Raw genomic sequence first — 21,670 nt, 5'->3', positions numbered from 1 at the left:
ACCCGGCACACTCCTTCCGAATGTGTGTAGCAGCCAACTTGAACTTCTCCTTGGCAAGTTTCGCCTTTCCTAACTCGCTTTTGAGAGCTTGGACTTCTTCGTCCTCTTCTGGTGCTTCAAAACTCTCCTCGCTGACGACTTTTAACTTGGCGAGCCAATCTAAACCTCGTATATGAACTTTCAGCCATTCGGGGTACCCACCAATGATGCCATTACGAATGCCCCTAAGCTCTTGATCTTTCCTTAACGGGGTTTCCCATGCCTTATGGATTCTTTGTATAGTCTTGGAATTTTGTGCGCCGAAATCCATCACAAGGAAAGGAGACATGCTTTCTTCCGTCGGTGCTCCCCTCATGGGGTACCCTAGTTGTCTTATAGCGAGTGCGGGATTGTAGTTAATACAACCCCTCCGAATGTGAAGCACCTCAAAGGCTGGTCGTAGTATTGGGTGAGTGATGCAATGGCTTCTATGGACACCTCTGCTATGGTCAACTCTAAGATCTTTCTGTAAGTCTTGCGGAAGGCTTGCATTTGGAGAGGTTTCATCAGCCGCCCTAATTCCTTGATGCTGGTGGTATCTAGGCTTTTAACCTTGACTTGGTAGAACCTCTTGCCGGTTTGATTTGTTCCCATGCTTACTAAAGTGAGACAAAAGCTGGTGCAAATCAAAACTCCGATATCTCATGGGTGGGATGGATGAATGCATGATGGAATGCATATGACACAGATGCAATCTAGGAATGCGGGGGCCCGAGGAATTGTCTCCTTCTTAGATACAACGTCTAGGGGTAGCAAAGTGCCCCAACATACGTTTTTAAGAAGGCGACACGGACCCTCCGTTGGTTTGTTTACAGAAGGGATCAAGACAGAACCCATATGCGATGCCTAAAAGACACAATGCGGGAATGTACATAGTATGACAATATTCACTGAACATAAGCAAAAGGGGTATATGATACTTATGCATGGCAGTTGTGAAAAATGGCACGCAGCGTGTTTGCCCCGTGCCCCTATTTAAGGGACTTATAAGGGAGAGAACTAACTAGGCATTTAGTGATAACCCCCAAGGTAGTCATATCTCTTTTGATAGTTTCTAGAGGTATCATTCTCTTCGAAGAACATATTGCAGCAGTAGGGACTACTAGCAACAATAAGTTTTCAAAGAAAAAAGCTCTAGATGAGGGTTCACTGTAATCAAGCAAGTCGGAGACCTAGCATGATCACAGATTCACCTCCGCTCCTTATGTTCCCATGAACCCGGGTATAGGGCCCTTTTTCACTCACAGTGTGTGCAAATAGTGTTGATGTTTGTGTGCATCAAATGAATAAATATTTACTTCATGCATACATTTTAAAACGCACTAAAAGCAACAAAGAGTTTATACACAAGAACATAATGAAGGGAAACCAACAAGGGGATAAGTCACGGTAAAACATTGCACGAGATTAAATGGCCTAACTCTCTAAAAACAGTCCCCAGTGGAGTCGCCAACTGTCGCAACCTACCCTTCGGCGGGAGGGCGACGCGTGACTCGCGGGATGCGTGTTCCACGAAAGGAATACGCGCGGAGTCGCCACCAACATTTATTTGAGGAAAACGTCGGAAAAACTGGAAAAGACGCGATCTACTTTTAAGTAAAAGGTTCGGGAGTTGTATTTACGCACGGGAAAGGTATTAGCACCCCACACGTCCGTCACAAGGGACGGCAGCCTTTAATCGAATGTGCAAACATGACTTTGATTTTTATGTTCCCTTTTATGTCCTTATATCCTTTATACCCTTTTTATATTTTTTCTCTTTTTGTGGTCGACAAGGGTGTTTCCCTTTGCTCCTACGTATTCCTCAATTTGGGATGAGAAAATCAGACCTACGTGGTTCTTTCTTATCAAGTGATTCTTTTTTACTTCAAGAGGTGATCATTTTAAGGCGTTGGACCTTTGAAAATGATCCATTTTACTTAGTGAGAAATTGAAATGACAAACTTCAAAAAAACCTATTTTTGTGGACGAGCTTGACTAGGCGAGTTTGATTTTAGCCTTAGTTTCACCTTAGTTATTAGTCAATTCAATTAAGAATGAGAAATCCCAAAGAGAAAATGTTCGATTGATTTTCCGCTTTATTTTACTAAAAGATGTTTTTTTTTATTATTATATTATTTTTTACCTCTTTTTGATTTCCAACGTGGTTACGGCACGACCGAACGGTCGGAATTCATTTTAACCGAAGTTAACGGATAATACATTTCAAACGTTGGGTGGAAATTTATTTTATTTTTAAGTTAAGCGAGAAATGACTTAAGTAAAATGGCTTAAGCACGTCAACAGGGGGTATAAAAAGTAAATGAAATGAGAATAAAAATACACGAAACACAATGTGGACCACCATGGGTACATAGAATGAATCGAAAAGCTTGGTTCGAGGTACTTACCCGTTGAAGATCGAAGAACGATGAAGAACGAATGAAGAACGTCGAAGAACGGTTGAAACCTTTGCGAAATTCTTCACGGAAAATGTTACGAAAATGTTTCGGAAGCGCCTTGGCTTAGATTTTCTTCACGGAAACAATTTTTCCAAGCAAATTCGAAAGAGAGAGAAGTGCCTAAGGGGCTGAACCCTTTTCTTCTTCACTTCCTCCCCTATTTATAGCAAAATAGGGGAGGTGGTTGCCGCCCAGCTCGCCCAGGCGAGCTCAGCTCGCCCAGGCGAGCCAGGTTGCTTCCTCCAGAAGCAACAGCCTTCTGGAGGAATATTCTGGAGGGCCCAAGTGGGCCTGGGTGCTATTTGCACCCCCATTTTTACTAAGTACACCCCCCTCTGCTTTTTTTTGTGATTCATTTTTTGTAAAGTTACAGAAACTTTCGAATTTCGTAACGATACTTGTTTTCTTTCCGTAATGTTTACGGAACCTTGTGGATTACATAATCATCCCTTTTTTGACTTACGGAATGTTACAGAACCTCACTTAATTATGCAACGATGCTTCCATTTGATTTCCGGTGTGTCACGGAAACTTACGGATTGTGCATCAATATTTTTTGATTTTCCGGCATGTCCTGGAATTTTACAAATTGCCTAATGATGGGTGCCAAGCACCTCACAAGGACCAAAGAAAGGTCGCATGTCATCAAGCAAAGGTCCCCGGACGAAATTAGGGTATGACACTTAGCAACCTATGCTATTTTGTGAGGTGTTTGATGTATGGGGTATAGATTTGATGGGCCTTTTTCCTGTATCTTTTGGTTATGTTTACATTCTCCTTGCTGTTGATTATGTTTCAAAATGGGTGGAAGCCAAGCCCACTAGAACTAATGATGCTAAGGTTATGGTAGATTTTGTTAGATTTAATCTGTTTTGCAGGTTTGGAGTAACTAAAGCAATCGTTAGTGATCAAGGAACCCATTTTTGCAACAAATCAATGCATGCCTTGCTTAAAAAGTACGGGGTTGTACACAGGGTATCCACACCATACCACCCCCAAACCAATGGACAGGCAGAAATTTCTAACAGGGAGATCAAGAGAATTTTAGAGAAGATTGTGCAGCCAAGCAGGAAAGATTGGAGTACTAGGCTAGATGATGCTCTTTGGGCACATAGGATAGCCTACAAAGCACCCATAGGAATGTCTCCTTATCGGGTTGTCTTTGGAAAGGCATGTCATCTTCCAGTTGAGATTGAGCACAAAGCATACTGGGCAGTGAAGACCTGCAACTTCTCTATGGATCAAGCTGGTGAGGAAGGAAAGTTGCAACTGAGTGAGTTAGATGAGATCCGCCTAGAAGCGTATGAGAATGCCAAGTTCTACAAAGAAAAGACCAAGAAGTTCCATGATAGCATGATAATTAAGAAGGACTTCATGGTTGGGCAAAAAGTGTTATTGTATAATTCTAAGCTTGGACTCATGAGTGGTAAGTTGAGGTCTAAGTGGATTGGTCCTTTTGTTGTTACTAATGTTTTTCCTTATGGTACAATTGAGATCAAAAGCGACTCCACAAACAAGAGCTTCAAGGTCAATGGACACCGACTTAAGCCATTCCTCACAAACCCTTCTTTAGTGGACGTAGAGGTGGAAGAGACTTCCTTACTCCACCCTACTCTTCCTCCACCATGACTTAGGGAGTTTTTTTTTCCTATCTCCTTCTTTAATTTTATTACATTTTCCCGATTCTATTTGATGGTTTACTTGCCTTTAATCTTTAAATTGCGCTACATTGAGGACAATGTGTTGTTTAAGTATGGGGGGGGGGGAGTGTGTTCTTTGGTTTTGGTTTTGTTAATTTTGTTAGTTTTGTTGGGTTTCTAGTTTAATTTTGTTAGTTTTGTTGTGTTAGATTTGCATGTTTTTCTTTGAATTATAGGATATGTTCAAGTAATGGGTAATTGTTCTGAAAATAAAAGTCTCTTGACATTTTGTGATTTGAAATCCTTGTTTTTCCTCTACAGGCCATGATAGTTTTGAAAGCTCAATTTGAAAGTGATAAGTTTACCTTTGTGAGAATTTGAGCCATCCATCATCATAATCTTTTGGTGTGTTTTGCCCGATTGATTGCTTGCACAATAGCCTTGGCTTGAATCTTGTTGATGCTTCCTAATTCACATGCATATTTGGAAATGATTTAGGCAATTTTGTTCTTATAAGCCTCTAGCCAAATGGACCTACCTTGAATTAATTCCTTTTATAGCCCTTTTGAGCTTTGTTTCCCTTTCCTTGTTTTGAAGCTCACTACAAGCCTTAAGTGAAAAACCATGATATCACCTTACCCTTAAGGAATTTTGGAGCTTTGGAATTGTTTTGGGAATAAGTGTGTGGGGGGGGGGGGGGGGGGGGGGTTTGTTGGATAACATGTTTTTGTTGGCTATGCTTCATGATGTATTTTAGGGCCATACTGATGTACATTGTATATGGGTTAAATGTTAGACATGTTGCTGAATGATATGCTAGTTCTCAAATGTTACTGTTAAAAAAAATGATGAAAAAAAATTTGCAAAAAAAAAAATTAAAGTTGAATCAATTCGAAAAAAAAGAAAAAGAAAAACAATAAAGTTGAGTGAATAAGATCTTAAATAGAAAAAGAATGATGAGACTCTTGGTTCTACTCTTTATGTTTAAATTTTATCTTTAGGTCTTCTTATTTTTTCTTAATATGCACTTATTCCCCATTGCTCCTATATTCCTTTGGGATTTAGCTACTTATTCCATATTTTTCCCTACCTTGTCCTTGGCCCCATTACAACCTTAAAGACCTTTTGATCCTCATGTGCTTGTGTTTATGGGTTGATTGTCAATTTTAGAATCTTGCCAAGTTTATGTGGTGTTGGCTTTCATGGGTGCTTTGAGGGTAAATAGTAGTCTAGACACTTGAGAGATAAAGTGTATATCTTGTGAGGCTTTATCACTTTTTATTCTTGAGCTGATTAACTAATTTTCCATGAATGGGTTGCTTGGATGATTTTCACAAATGTCTTGACTCTTTGGATCTCTTCATGTTAGATGTTACCCATTCCTTTCATTCCTTGATGTTCATTGAGAAATATGTAAACATTTTTGTTTGTCTCTCTTTGATATCCTTGGATTTTGTTCTTTGTTTCATTTTGCCCAAGAGTGCAAAAGGCTAAGTATGGGGGGTTTTGATGTGCCATTATTTTCTCCTATTTCTTAACCCTTTTTGCACCATTTTAATTACTGATTAGTCTTAATTGTCAAATTAATTAGGAAGTTTTATTATTTGGGCCCATTCAGCTAATTTGATGTTTTTAATTTAATTTCAGGAATTAATGAAGCATTGGTCTTGAATCCAAAATTGGGCTTGGACTTGAAGAGGGCAGACTATTTTATTCTACAAAATTTATCTTATCTAGACTTTATCTTATCTAGATAATATTTAGATTTGATCTCATCTAGATATTATTTCATCTAGATCTTATCTTATATAGATTTGATTTTATTTTATTTATGGGTTGGATTTAAAACAAATTTGTAAGCTTATGGGCTGGAAAACTATATAACAGCACCAAGGTTCTAGTTTAGAACCTTCCCTTCTGCTTTCTTCTCTCTCTCCTTTTTTTCGTTTTGAGTTTTAGGCTTCTCTTCTTCTTTTAGACATTTTTTCGTTTTGCAATACCAGTTTTGACTTTTCGTTTTAGCAAGAAAATTTCATTCTTCAATCTATAATTTCGTTCTCTATTTATTAATGGAAGGCTAAGTCTCCAGCGTTGTTTTCTCTTGAGGATCAAGCACAGTTCTCTTTGAGGTTCTATTATTACTGTTAAATTCTGTTCAGTTTTTCCTCTTCACTAATTACTCTAAATTTGTTTCTATTAATTCATGCATGCTTAGTGCTTGATTAATTGTCTCTGTGCTTAATTTACGTTCATGCTTAATGATCGTTAATGATCGTTTATGAATGCCTTATGTTAAATTTCGCTTAGTAATTTAATTTAGGGTTGGGTTAAGTGGTTGAACTGAGAAAGGATAAATTCTCGTAACCTAGGATAAGAGACTTGCTTGTGAATCAAGGGGAAGCAACGTGTTTGAATTCTGATATTTTCTAATTCACATCTATTCGCTGTTTAATTTACAAAAGCAAACAACCCCCCCCCCCTCATTCGTTACTATTTTCCTACTATCTGTCATGAACATTCCGTGTATCATTGCTCATTGGGAAACGACCTAGGATCACTTCCTAGTTACTACATTTTAATGTTTATTTGATTCGGGTATGGCCTCGATCACCAATTATCAGTCTACTTTGTATTTTCAATGGTCCACTCGCTAAGCGCACCCTACGCGCTAAGCCAATTTTCTTCCTACGCTAAGCAAGCCATTGCTTGCACTAAGCGCATCAACCCCTGTTTATTGGCTAATAGGGTCCCGCTAAGCGCGAGCCCTGTGCACTAAGCCCAAAACATCTTTGTGATTTCACTTTTTGGAATTGGGCTAAGTGAGCCATCTCGCTAAGCGCACGGCCTCATCTCGCGAAGCGCATTGACGCGCTAAGCGCTATTTCCTCTCAGTTGGATCATTTATGAGAATTGGGCCTAGCGGGTTAGCCCGCTAAGCCCAAATAACTCTCAGGTTTGGAATTGCACTAAGTGAGCGGGACATGCTAAGCATGACCCACTACTGCATTAGGGAGCATTTTAATTCGCTAAGCCGGCCCATGGCCCGCTTAGCGTGAGTTGCAGGCCAATCAGAGCTGCAGAACTCGCTAAGCGTGACTTTTTGTGCTAAGCCCAATTCCTTCTCTAGAGTTTTAAATTTTTGCATTGGGTTGAGCGAGTTTGCCCACTAAGCATGTCAGAGTGAAAACTAAACGTCATTTTAGGCTCGCTTAGTGAGTTCACACGCTAAGTGAGGCAGCTGAAACTGCCTAAAATAAGGCTTAGCTGCCTTAGGTAGTTACGTTTTGTGCTTTTAAATTTGCGATGCATCCTCACTTTCGTTATTTCCATTTTGCTCTGCACTGGGCTTGCATTTTCTGCTTTGCTTTGTTGCTCCCTTGCACTTCCATTTTCAGAAATCCAAGTAAGTATTCTCACTTTGCTTTTTATTCTTCAGTTTTTGAACTTTAGGTTAGATAACTTAGTACTATTTAAAGCTTTGATTTTTGTCTATGATTGAATGCTGTTAGGTTAGTTTTTAGTAAGTATGTTGTTAAGGGTTTTGATTCGCATGAAATGTACATAATTTTGGTGTGTTTTGGTTTGGATCTGAGGCCTAATAGGGGCCTATGTTGAGGGGCTGAAAATCCCTAATTTTTCTGGAAATCTCAATGATCTCAGTAAGTGCACCTGTGCGCTAAGCGATTTCATCAGTTTCTATTGAATATCTAGGTTTCTAGATGAACTCGCTAAGCCAGCTCCGTCCCACTAAGCGAGTTCATCATTTTTGTTGAATGTTTGAATGCTTGCATGAACTCGCTTAGCCATTGCACTTAGGCTTAGCGAGTATTTAAATTTCCAGTTTTTATTTGAGTTGTATGAACTTGCTAAGCCGGCATGTCGTGCTTAGCGAGTAAGTATGCTTAGTTCAGACTCTTAGAGTCTCTTTCAGTTTTCTGTTGGTGGCAGAGTGAGCCTGCTTGCTAAGCCACTCAGCCCTGTTGGCTGAAAAAGCCTGGGCTAAGTGAGCGTGTCTCGCTAAGCCCAAGGAACTTGTGTTTTTCTGAATATATGTTTCATGCCCTAAGTCGGCCCTATCTCGCTAAGCGCAATTTCTTCTCTGTTGTTGAATATGGCTTAGCGAGCCCTGCTGTTAGTTGATGAATACGACTAACTTTTGTGTATAAAATTTGTATAAATTGTAACAAACTCCTCCAATTTATGGTTATTTTGTAGTGTTGTAATTACTTTTTGTTAAAGATAGGTAATAAATACTTAGTACATCCATTTTGTGTGTTTAATAATCATTTTCACTCAATTTCTGGTTAATTAGGCAAGTTGTGAAGTGTTGATTTTCATCCTCTTGCAAAGCCAATCTGTTGGCTTAGCAAGCCAATCTGTTGGCTTAGCTAGGAAGAATCTGGAAGAAGGATGAGTTGTGCATGTTCGCTGAGTGAAAGGTCATCCTACTAAGCGCACTGCTTCAGTCCATCCATTGAGCGAAAAAAGCATGCGCTAACCCGAAATTCACTAATACGCGCTAAGTGGTTAAGAGTTGCGCTAAGCGCATAAGCACAAACAAAGCCACCTATTTAACCCTGAAATCAGATTTTGGAAGGGATTTTGGCCATTTTCTTGAGGAGCTTCTTCATGTGAGAGATTCTAGAGAGAGAAGGGTCTGAATCCAGAGAGTTGAGAGATTTTACTCTGCGAAGACCTGCAGAGACCGGAGCTTGAAGAGGAAGTCGTCCTGAGAGCTTGAGATCAGTTTGTGAGTGATTGTGAGGTTCTAGAGGTGGAGGAGACATCCCCACTGTGATGTAAGCTCCATTTGAGCTTGTAGGCATAGGATCTTCTTCATCAATGGATTCCTTTGCTTCTTGGAAGATGAATGGCAGCGGAATGCAGAAGCAAGAGAGAGAGGAGATGCCAATTCAAGGAGAAGATGAGTCTAGAAGAAGCTCACCACCATAGGAGGCCATGGATAAGAGCTTGGAGGAAGAAGGAGATGAATGAAGGGAGAGGAAGAGAAGAGCACGAAATTTTGTGCTCTAAAAGAGCTCTGAAATCTGAAGTTTAATATTCAAATGATCAAAGTTCCAAAAAAATGCACGCACATGACCTCTATTTATAGCCTAAGTGTCACACAAAATTGGAGGGAAATTTGAATTGCAATTCAAATTTCACTTGAATTTGAAATTGAATTTGTGGAGCCAAACACTGGAGCCAAAATTTCACTAATTATGATTAGTGAATTTTAGTTATGGTTCAGCCCACTAATCCAAGATCAATTCCAAGATTCTCCACTAAGTGTGCTTACGTGTCATGAGGCATGTAAAGCATGAAGGACATGCACAAAGTGTGACTATATGATGTGGCAATGGGGTGTCGTAAGCAAATGCTCACCTCCCACTCTAAAATTTAATTGGATTGGGCTTCTACCAATTCAATTAAATTTATTTCCAACCACACACATCAAATATTCACTTAGTGCATGTGAAATTACAAAACTACCCTTAACATAAAAACTAGTCTAGGTGCCCTAAAATACAAGGGCTAAAAAATCCTATATTTCTAGGGTACCCTACCTACATTATGGAGCCCTAAATAGAAGGACCAAAATTAATGAAACCTTAATCTAATATGTACAAAGATAAGTGGGCTCATACTTAGCCCATGGGCCCGAAATCTACCCTAAGGCTCATGAAAACCCTAGGGCCTTCTCTTGCATCTTTGGTCCAATCTTCTTGGAGTCTTCTATCTAATGCCCTTGGGGGCTAGGATTGCATCATTCCCTCCCCCTTGAAAAGGATTTGACCTCAAATCTAGAGGTTCTTGAAACTCATGGATTCTTTCCTCAACACCTGTAAAAAGAATAAAAACATATGTATTAGTGATGCTGGGCATGTTAGAGTATGATAAGGACTGAAAACCCCTTTCTTGCCCATCTTCCCATGAGAGAATATAGTTCCTCACCAACTCAATGAGTGGTGCTACAAGTATAGAAAAATATGGGACAAACCTTTTGTAAAAGTTTGTTAAGATATTGAAGCCCCAAATTTCCCTTATACTTGGTGGAGTAGGCCACTCAAGAATGACCTTTATTCTCTTAGGGTCCATGGGAAGCCCTTGATCACTATTTAAAAAGTTAAGGAAAGTAATGGAATAAAATATACCTTTTTCTTTATTTTCATGTTGATTATTCCTACAAAAAATTACGACAAACCTAAGGTGTCCCACATGAGCACCTAGGTTTGCATTGAAACAAAAAATAAGAACAAACCTGCCTAATGAGTCCCTATGTACACAAATCATGAAGATGTTGGGTGCATGAGTGATTTTACAAAAGAGTGTTGCACCACTCAACAAATTCTTCATACCACCTATCACAGGGATTTGGTGCCTAATAATACCTATTTTAGGCACCAACAAAGCACAAGAATTTAAGCTCTTGTGAACCAAACCCTCATCCAACAACTCCTTTACTTGAGGAATAACCTCAAGCTCAAGAGGTATGGCAGTGCTAAGAGATGTTTCCCTTGATAGGAGAAGGTAGAAAGATTGTTTAAGAAGGAGTGCCCTTTTAATATCACCTTTTGTTGCAAAATGATTTTCCTTCTTAACAATCTTCTTGGAGGAATCCTTTTCCTCCTTTTCCTTCCCCTTGGCCTTTGAAGACAAGGCCTTACTATCCTTCTTTTTCTTTTGTTTATCTAATTTTTCCTCCTCATCCCTCTTATCTTTCATAGTTAGTTGATCTTTGGCCACCTGTGAAGGTGTTTGAGGATGCAACACAAATTTAGTGCCAAGATGGGTGAGGGTAATTTCATTAGTTAGGCCATTGTAAATGATCTTCCTATCAAATTGCCATGGCCTTCCTAAAAGAATATGTCCTACCTCCATGGGAACTATATCACAATTAACTTCATCCTTATATGTCCCAATGGAGAAAGGTACCTTCACTTGTTGGTTAACTATCATTTCCCCTTGCTCATTGAGCCATTGAAGTTTATAAGGTTTTGGGTGGGGAATGATAGTGAGGTTCAACTTGGAAACTAATCTTGTGCTACAACAATTGTAACAAGATCCACTATCCACAATGAGAGAACAAGTTTTATCTGAAATTTTGCATCTTGTATGAAAGATGTTCTCTCTTTGGGATTGAGATAGATCACAAGATTGACCTCCAAGGAGCCTTCTAACCATTAAGAGGTCACCTTCTTCATGGGGGTAGACTTCCTCACTAGACTCTTCACCCCTTACATCATCTTCACTTCCATTAGAGGAAGGGGAAGAAGTAGTCTCCTCTTGACTACTATAAATGTCTTGACCCCTCATAATCATGGTTTTCTTTGTGGGGCATTGAGAGGCAATGTGACCTCTCCCAAGACATTTGAATCATTTAATGTTGCTAGTTCTTTCTTGGGAACTAGTCTTAGGGGTGGATTTCTCTATGGTCTTACCCTTATCTTCCTTGGGTTTTGAAGGTGCAGCCCCCAAAATTCCATGGGCTTGGTCCTTCCTTGGATAAGAGTGAAAGCCATAAGATTTTGAAGAAGGCTTTCTTTTAAGTTGTTGCTCCACTCTTATACAAAGTTGGACTAGCTCATCTAGGTCCCTATATGGAAGGAGTTCAACCTTATCTCTCACTTCCATATTAAGCCCACTAAGGAACCTAGCTATGCTTGTTCTTTCCTCCTCCCTAAGTCCAGCTCTTAAAAGGAGTAGTTCCATTTGTTGTCTATATTCATCAACACTCATACTCCCTTGTCTAAGCCTTTGGAGCTTGTCCATAAGCTCCTTTTCATAGTAGGAGGGAATGTGCCTCTTCCTAAGGGCACTCTTAAGATCATTCCAATACTCTACTGGAGGATCCCCATGAATCCTTCGTTCCCTAACAAGGGAAGTCCACCAATAGAGGGCATACCCTCGAAAGATAAGGGTAGCCAATGGAACTTTTCTCTCTTCGCTAATATGATGGCAAGCAAAGAGTTGTTCAACCTTCATTTCCCAATCTAAGTAGGCCTCAACATTATTTTTTCCATGGAAATATGGGAGGCTAATGTTAACCTCTTGAGGCCTTCTATCCTTTTCTTTTCTTTGGGAGTGATGTTTAGTATGTGAACTATGGCGCCCTCTATAATAGTCACTAAGTTCTTCACTTAAACTCTTGCAAGAGTCATGACTATTATAGGAGGCATGTTTTTCTCTTTTCATTTCTTTCATTATTTTTCTTCTTTCTGCCTCTCTTATTATCTCTCTTTCATGTTGACTTATTTCTTCCACTCTTTTTTTACCTTTTTCTTTTCTCTCTTGTTTTTCTTTCCACAACTTAAGGGATCTCAACTCATCTAATATCTTATACAAGGGGTCCTTAGGAGTAGAACCCTCACCATTAACACTAGATGAAGAATGAAGACTCATGTTGGTTCCTAAGTTATGGTTCTTTCTTGTTGGGGGTTTGAAAAAAAAGTAAAAGAAACTATGGTTGAAACTAGCCAAAATAAACACTAAAAGTTGTGTGAAAGATAAGGTAAAAACTAATTGGTAAAAGGCAAGCTATCTAGGCGGTTTGACAATGGAGGGTAAAGCAAATAAGCTATGAAAGTAAGAAAGAAATTAAAGTGCAAGAAATGCAAACTAGGCGGATCCTAAGAGTGTTTGGATGACCTCATTTAAGTTTCCCAACAAAATACTCACTATCCTAAGGGAAAATTTCCTAAAATTATTACACACAAATGGAAGTAGGGTGACCTAGCGGAGGCTCCCAACTTACTTCCAATGAAAGGCCTTTTTGTTACAAAATTTGAAAGCAAAGCAAATTGCCAATTACAAAATTACAAAGAAAAAAGTCCTCAATTGTGGTGGCTATTCTCTCCTTAGTCTTTCACTCAATTTGGAGTGCTTCTTAGTCCAATAGCTCTTAAGGTGGTTGGCCCCTTGCTTCTTGACTCAAATTCTTCAAGATACGGCACCAATCCTCCTTTCCAATTCCCTATATGGCAACTCACAAGCAAGGAAACAAAGAGACAAGCAATAACCAAAGACCAAAAAAATAAATGAAATGAAAGCTAAACCAATAGAGTTCTAAAAAGACAAATTTCCAAGGATTATTCAACAATTAAAGCAATGAAAAGCACAAAAGAGCAAGCCAGGACTCAAAGAGAAACCTAGAATGGCTCTAGAGTAGAGTAGAAAAACTAAAAAAAAGACTCAAGAAACCTCTGGTTTTGGCACTTGTTTTCACAATAATTTTCAATTGAAATTTCAGAACTAGGATTGGTATAAAATAGGCACCAATTATAGAACAAAGTTTGAGCCAAAACAACAAGCACACTTCCCTTTCACTTTTTTTTTCCTGGACACTGATTTTTCTGCCAACTTGTGTGATTTTTCGTATTTTTTCCTTTAACCCAAATCACTTGGTTCTTTTTTTTCAATTTTGTTCCAGATGTCTAGAAAATTCATTAAAAATTTCTGCACAAAACACGTAGTGACCAATTCCCAGAAATTTATACAAATTCGTATGTTCAAGCTGCCAGCACCAGCGATTTCAACCTAGAAATCAAGAGTAGTGTTTATGTTGCTTAAGGCTTGGATAGTTACAATTTATGTTTGCTTATGCTCAATTATCTTGAATAACACAATTCAAGAGAGCTTAAGACTTATTTGATTCACAATCCAGCACAAAAAAGCAAGCTAGGACTCAAAGAGAAACCTAGAATTGCTCTAGAGTAGAGTAGAAAAACTAAAAAAAAGACTCAAGAAACCTCTAGTTTTGGCACTTGTTTTCACAATAATTTTCAATTGAAATTTCAGAACTAGGATTGGTATAAAATAGGCACCAATTATAGAACAAATTTTGAGCCAAAACAACAAGCACACTTTCGTTTCACTTTTTTTTTCCTGGACACTGATTTTTCTGCCAACTTGTGCGATTTTTCTTATTTTTTAATTTAATCCAAATGGCTTGGTTATTTTTATAATTTTGGTCCAAATGTCTAGAAAATTCAGTAAAACTTTCAGCTCAAAAAATGTAGTGGCCAATTCCCAGTAATTTATACAAGTTCGTATGTTCAAGCTGCCAGCACCAGCGATTTTAACCTAGAAATCAAGAGTAGTGTTTATGTTGCTTAAGGCTAGGATAGTTACAATTTGTGTTTGCTTATGCTCAATTATCTTGAATAACAAAATTCAAGAGAGCTTAAGACTTATTTGATTCACAAATCCAACCACAACTTAACTTCATCATAGGCATCATGTAGGAAACTTGAAAAAAATAGAGTTCAACAACAAGACTACTTCTAGGAATTGATTTAGAACATGTTATGAACTAAATAACATGCATGAATTAGACTCAAAATTCAAAAGATAGGCTAAGAATGACAAGAATACATGAACAAATGTATCTAGAATTCAATAAACAAAATAAAAATTCAACACAAACTTAGAACATAATGTGACAATTACTATGACTAAACATGACTCTAAGACAACATGGATTAAGTGATTTACACTTAGATTTTTGTGTTTTTTTTTCTAATCAATATTTTGGAAGAAAATTTAGATCTAAGGTTCAGCACAAGAATACTATGAATGAAAAAATGATATAGCCTAAAATCAACACAAAAACATGATTCAAGAGTAGATCTACAAAATTTGAACCATAGAAATGCAAGAACAAGTGTAGATCTAAGATTTAATCGGTTTATTTTTTTTAATCTACTCTAAAAAGCACCAAACCACAAGACAATGGAGGATATACATGGAGAATAAGATGAAGAACAAGGAATTAAAGAGAATTCACCGAACAAAAACATAGAGGAAGCAAAAGAACATCACCTAGATGAAGATGCTCTTGATACCACATGATGTAAGCTCCATTTGAGCTTGTAGGCCTAGGATCTTCTTCATCAATGGATTCCTTTGCTTCTTGGAAGATGAATGGCAGCGGAATGGATAAGGAAGAGAGAGAGGAGACGCCACTTCAAGGAGAAGATGAGTCTAGAAGAAGCTCACCACCATAGGAGGCCATGGATAAGAGCTTGGAGGAAGAAGGAGATGAATGAAGGGAGAGGAAGAGAAGAACACGAAATTGTGTGCTCTAAAAGAGTCCTAAAATCTGAAGTTTAATATTCAAATGATCAAAGTTCCAAAAAAATGCACACACATGACCTCTATTTATAGCCTAAGTGTCACACAAAATTGGAGGGAAATTTGAATTTCAATTCAAATTTCACTTGAATTTGAAATGGAATTTGTGGAGCCAAAATTTCACTAATTATGATTAGTGAATTTTAGTTATGGTTCACACAAAATTAGGGAATTTCAATTATGATTAGTGACTTTTAGTTATGGTTCTACCAATTCAATTAAAAAACCATATATTTCTAGGGTACCCAACCTACATTATGGAGCCCTAAATACAAGGACCAAAATTAATGAAACCTTAATCTAATATGTACAAAGATAAGTGGGCTCATACTTAGCCCATGGGCCCGAAATCTACCCTAAGGCTCATGAGAACCCTAGGGCCTTCTCTTGCATCTTTGGCTCAATCTTCTTGGAGTCTTCTATCCAATACCCTTGGGGGCAAGGATTGCATCACACTGCTTGTATTTCTTCAATCCTTCATCGTTCTCTTCTCTTTGTTGTAAAGGAAGCTTCCCAGTTATGGAAGGCTAAATCCTCTTTTGTTTCTTCCTTGTAGGTACTTGATGTAAATACATGTATATCTATTTAATGATGTTTTGTGTGTTCATTGTGCTATCAGAACTTCATTCTAGCATATCTTTGCCTTGATCATGTAGATGCATGTGTTGTTAGGATTATTCAAAAGTGGAAACTGGTCTGATTCTTAGAACTTGATAGGACAGGGCTAGTTTATCATATTATCATGAGGGATCGGGGTATGGTAACCTAGTTGTTTGTATGTTTGTCTTAATGCAGTTCTGGTTGAGTTTAGTCCAATAAGAGGAATCCGAGGACGATGCTTGATAAGGATTAGGCTAGACTATCATGAGGAATCGGAGTTTAGCATTTTAGGAGACATCATAGAACACATGAGCATTGTTAAGTAGAGAATATCCTTTTAACATCAGGAACCTAATAGGAAGACCAACATGTTGTCTACTTGTCTTTACACATCATTACTCACGTTATTTTCCTTTGAATAGTTAGTTTACATACCTGTTCATAGTCAACACATATCTTTTCATACCAGACACGTATTCACTAAAGTAGCTTTACCAAGTAACACAAGTTCCCCGAGAGTTTGATACTCGGTTCTTACCGTTTTATACTACTTGTGCAATTTGATGCACTTGCTGCGAATGAATAAGTTTTTGGCGCCGTTGCCGAGGAACTTCTTTCTATTTGGAGAGATAGTTTAGTCCTAGGTGTCTATTCTTTGTTCTTTGATAAACTGTGAATATTTACTTTTGATTCATATTTGTTTTCCTCTTGAACTGGATAACCGTTGTTGCTGTTAGTGTTTTATATGCATAGATCTCCCACAGGCAATTCAGTTCCTCTGGACTTGGAGATTGAAGCTACATTGAGAAGGAACAGAGCCGAGAGAAGAAGAAAATTACTGCAAGACAAGACAGTAGCGGTTATTCTTGAGGAAGAAACTCACTTTTCTGATTGTTCATCATCTGATTCACCATTATCAAGGGAATCTGTGACTTATTTACCAGAAGCCGTTTCCATGGCTGATGAGCACCAGCAAAGGGTTACCCTTGAGGATTATTCAAGCAGTTCAGTGCCGCAATTCTTTACCAGCATTGCACGTCCGGAAGTGCAAGCTCACAACATAAACTACCCTCATTCTTTGATTCATTTAATACAGGGGAACTTATTCCAAGGATTACCAAATGAGGACCCCTATGCACATTTGGTAACATTCATTGAAATTTGTAACACTATAAAGATTGTAGGTGTGCCAGATGAAGCCATTAGACTCAGTCTATTTTCATTTTCCTTGGCAAGAGAAGCCAAAAGGTGGCTCCACTCATTTAAGGGTAACAGTCTGAAAACCTGGGAAGAAGTTGTTGAAAAGCTTCTGAAGAAATATTTCCCAGAGTCAAAGACTACGGAAGGGAAAGCTGCAATCTCTTCATTTCATCAATTCCCTGACGAGTCCTTAAGTGAAGCGTTGGAGAGGTTTAGAGGTTTATTGAGAAAGACTCCCACCCATGGGTTCTCTGAGCCAATTCAATTGAATATGTTTATAGATGGGCTGGGACCACAAACCAAGCAATTGTTAGATGCTTCAGTAGGGGGAAAAATAAAATTGAAGACCCCTGAAGAGGCAACTGAGCCAATTGAGAATATGTCAGCCAGCGATCATGCCATTCTGCGCGACAGAGTTCATCAACCCACAAAGAAAAGCTTGTTAGAACTATCATCACATGACACTTTATTGGCACAGAATAAGTTTCTTTCTAAGCAACTTGAGATTTTAACAGAAACACTCAGTAAGTTGCCAACTAAGCTGTCTATTGGTCAACCTACACATTCTTTTGTTTTGCAGGTTACAGGTTGTACCATCTGTGGTGAGGCTCATGAAATAGTCCAATGTATTCCCATTGAAGAAAACACTCAAGAAGTTCACTATATGGAAAATCAGCAGAGACAAGGATATACTCAAGGAGGATTCTTAGGCTTCCAGCAGGGTCCTTATAACCAACAAGGACAGTGGAGGTCACACCCTGGCAATCAATTCAACAAAGACCAGGCTGGACCTTCGAGCAGGCCAATCCAACAAGGGCCTAACATCTTTCAGAGGACTACTAAGTTGGAGGAGACTTTGACTCAGTTTATGCAGGTAACAATGTCAAATCATAAAAGCATTGAGTCAGCATTGAAAAACCATGAGGTCCAGGTGGGACAACTGGCCAAGCAGATAACTAACAAGTCATCCAACAGCTTTGTGGCGAATATAGAAAAGAATCCCAAGGAGGAATGCAAAGCTGTGATAACAAGGAGTAAGAGGTTTGAGGAGGCTGAGGCTGAGGATGAGGATAGTGTCGTATCCAAGAAGAAATCTGTTGAAAAGAAAGGTACTGATGATAAGAAAGATGATGTGAGAAGTGAAAGCAATCAGGAAAAGGAGAAAAAAATAATGGTAAAGAAAAAAGAATTTAATGACCAAGAAAAAGAAAAAAAAGTAGAAAAAGAAAAAGAAAATGAAAAAATTGGAAAAGATGAAAAAAATAAGAATGAAGAGAGGAGTAGATGTGAACAAGCTAGAGAAAAAAAGAGAGAAAAAGTTGTGAACGAAGGTGTGGAGGTACCATATCCTGTGGTACCTTCCAAGAAGGAGAAGGACCGTCATTTGGCGTGATTTTTAGATATTTTCAGGAAACTGGAAATAACCATGCCCTTCGGAGATGCTTTACAGCAGATGCCACTCTACTCCAAGTTTTTGAAGGATATATTGACAAGGAAACATAAGTATATTCACCAGGAAAACATTACCGTGGAAGGAAATTGTAGTGATGTGATTCAAAAGATCCTTCCACCCAAACATAAAGACCTTGGGAGTGTAACCATTCCTTGTTCAATTGGAGAAGTCATTGTGGGAAAGGATCTTATTGATCTAGGAGCCAATATTAACTTAATGCCACTCTCCATGTGCAGAAGGTTGGGAGAGTTGGAGATCATGCCCACTGAGATGACTTTACAACTTGTTGACCGCTCCATTACCAGACCATATGGAGTAATTGAAGATGTGCTGGTCAGAGTGAAACATTTTATCTTCCCGGTAGACTTTGTGGTAATGGATATCTATGAAGATACTGACATTCCTGTAATATTGGGAAGGCCATTCATGTTAACTGCAAGTTGCATAGTTGATATAGGGAGAAAAAAGCTGGAAATAGGCTTTGAAGATCAGAAAATTGATTTTGATTTATTTGTCGAAGACAAGCCTGCTCCAAAACAAAATGTTTGCTTACAGGTAATGGAAGTGGGTAAGGAGGTTTTGGAGGTAAGAACCAACATTTGATCACCCATTGAGGTAAAAGCGTCAAGCTAATAACATTAAAGAAGCACTTCCTAGGAGGCAACCCAATTTTTAAATTTATGTTATCTTTCTTTTTCATGCATTGTATCATGTGGAACTTGCTCATAATCATTACATTGGTGTATATCAACTTATTTTTGAATGATAGATGTAAGGGTTTCAATTTCATGAGGATGTGATTGAAAAATAACTTAGAAATTTTTTTTCTGAAAAATAGTCCTTTCACTAAGCGCAAGCCTCGCACTAAGTGCATCTTTGGTCATGCGCTAAGTCAAGGGTCTATAGTGCTTAGCGCTCAACCCTTGCATCTTAGGTTGATTTGATCTGCTAAGCTGACCAAGGCTAAGCTAAGCCAATTTCAACTCGATCTCATTTCGGCTAAGCACCACTCATGGCAGCTAAGCTCAATTCTTTGCGGCCTAAACTAGGTTTGATCGAGCTAAGCGCTACTCATGGCAGCTAAGCGTATGCTCCTCTGTACTCAAGATACATCATTTTAGCTAAGCTTGCCCAGAGTCTGGCTTAGCGAGAGTTGCAGGTTTTCTGATCTGCAAAACTCGCTAAGTAGCCCTACTCGTGTGCTAAGCCAAGCTTTGTGTGTTAAAAAAATGATTTTTAATTTCAAACATTGGCTAAGCGCGCAGATCCGCTAAGAGAGCCTCTTTGAGAAACCAAACGTCTCTTAGGCTCGCTTAGCGAGGCAATCCGCTAAGCGAGAGGGTCAGAAATTGCTTAAGTGAGTGTAACATCAGTTATACTCAAATTTGCCCAAATTCGCTGAACCTTACCTGCATTTTCTCTCACAACCAATTTCGTGCATTCGTGTTTTCTACTGCATTTTCATGCATCTTCTGCTACTAACAGCAATCCAAGTAAGTTCCTCATTCCTTTTATTTCTCTTTTACTTTGTTAAACCTTAGGTTAGAAAACATTAGAATTAGCTTTTGATTTTTAAGGTTTTAATGTTTTTTAGAAGTAGCTAAAGATTAGGACTTTATATATGTTTGTACTGCATAGATTATTTGGGATGGTTTGCATGTTTGATATGACTTTTAGAGGCTTGAAAAATGGAAGAAAACGTACTATGTTTTCTGTGTTTTTTCTGGAAAACACGATGAACTCACTAAGCGAGCATGCTACACTAAGCGAGATCATAAAAAATTCATTGATTATATTCGTTTCCAGATGACCTCGCTAAGCGCAGCTACCATGCTAAGCGAGTTCATCTTTTAAGGATGAACACTCATCCTCTTACTAAAATACCTGTGGTTGAGTGAGGCTGAATCGCTAAGCCCAGGTAACTTAGAAATTTTTTTTGTTGAAAGTCACGTGCTAAGCCAAGCTTTCCTGAGCTAAGCGCATTTCATTGCGGCAATCGCTGGGCTAAGCGAGCATCACTCGCTAAGCTCCCATACTTAGTGTATTTTTTGAACAGTATGGTGCCGCTTAGCACAACCTCTCAGGAGCTTAGCGCAAATCCTTGCGGCAGTTGTTAGGCTTAGCGGGCAGTTGCCAGCTAAGCTGATTATGCAGAAGCTGAATTTCTGCAACTTCCGCTAAGCGGCCCCATATGTCGCTAAGCGATAGTGTGTTTTTTGTGAAGGCGAGCTAAGAGGACCATGTCTCGCTAAGCTGCCAATCCCTTTTTCAGTTTTTAAATTTGAATGTGTCCTGATTAACTGTTTGGTCCCTTTATTTGCAGATGGCTTTTAGGAAACACAAGAGTATCGATTCAAGGCCCATAGCATAATACGATACAAGGAGATTTCACTTCTTAGATGCTTGGAACCGGTACACGGATAATGTCCTAGGGAGAAACATCATACCTGAGAGGAAGGTGGAGCTCTACCACACCGAGTTGGATGATTTTAAGACTGAGTTGGAGAGGCGTAATTTCCATAAACGCTTCACCAATTTGGTCGATGGGAGCACAAACTTGGCTTTGGTGAAAGAGTTCTATGCAAACCTATACAACTCTGACGACCCTTCACCAAAGCAAGCCAGAGTCAGAGACCATCTAGTGAAGATTGATGCTGACAGCCTCAACACATTTTTAGAGACACCTGTGGTGTTGGTAGAGGGTGAGACTTTGCCCACATACTCCAGATACTATAGGCTGCCCACAGAGTACAGAGAGATTGAGGCTGCCTTATGCATACCAGGCCGAGGGTTCATCTTGAACGCTGAGGGCTATCCTGGGAGGATTCTCAGGAAAGATTTGACTACTTTAGCCCAGGTGTGGAATGCTCTCTCATACTCCAACCTGGCCCCCACATCACATACCTCAGATCTGGCAGTGGACAGAGCTAGGTTGTTCTTTGGTCTAGTCTCATGGACATGAACGTAGAAGCTCTTATTTCTGGCTAGATAACTTGTATTTCCCAGTTAACACTTCTAGTCTTGGGTTTCCTGCTCTCATCACCGCCCTATGTAGAGCCAGAGGGGTTGTCTCTGATAGCCTAACTTTTGAGCGCTTGAGCCCGGTCATTAACTTGGCCTACATCAGGAAGAACTGTTGGAATCCTGACAATCTAACAATTTCT

At 39.0% G+C, this 21,670-nt stretch overlaps 1 pseudogene; it reads left to right on the top strand.

The window, feature by feature from the left end:
* LOC106798522 (uncharacterized) overlaps positions 1–21,468 on the top strand; it is a 221,451-nt pseudogene extending 199,983 nt beyond the window's left edge.
* The last annotated feature ends 202 nt before the right edge of the window (positions 21,469–21,670 follow it).

Source organism: Glycine max, chromosome 4, assembly GCF_000004515.6.
Source record: "Glycine max cultivar Williams 82 chromosome 4, Glycine_max_v4.0, whole genome shotgun sequence".
NCBI lineage: Eukaryota > Viridiplantae > Streptophyta > Magnoliopsida > Fabales > Fabaceae > Glycine > Glycine max.
Note: the sequence above shows the minus strand (reverse complement) of the source record. Positions and strands in the feature narration are given on the sequence as shown.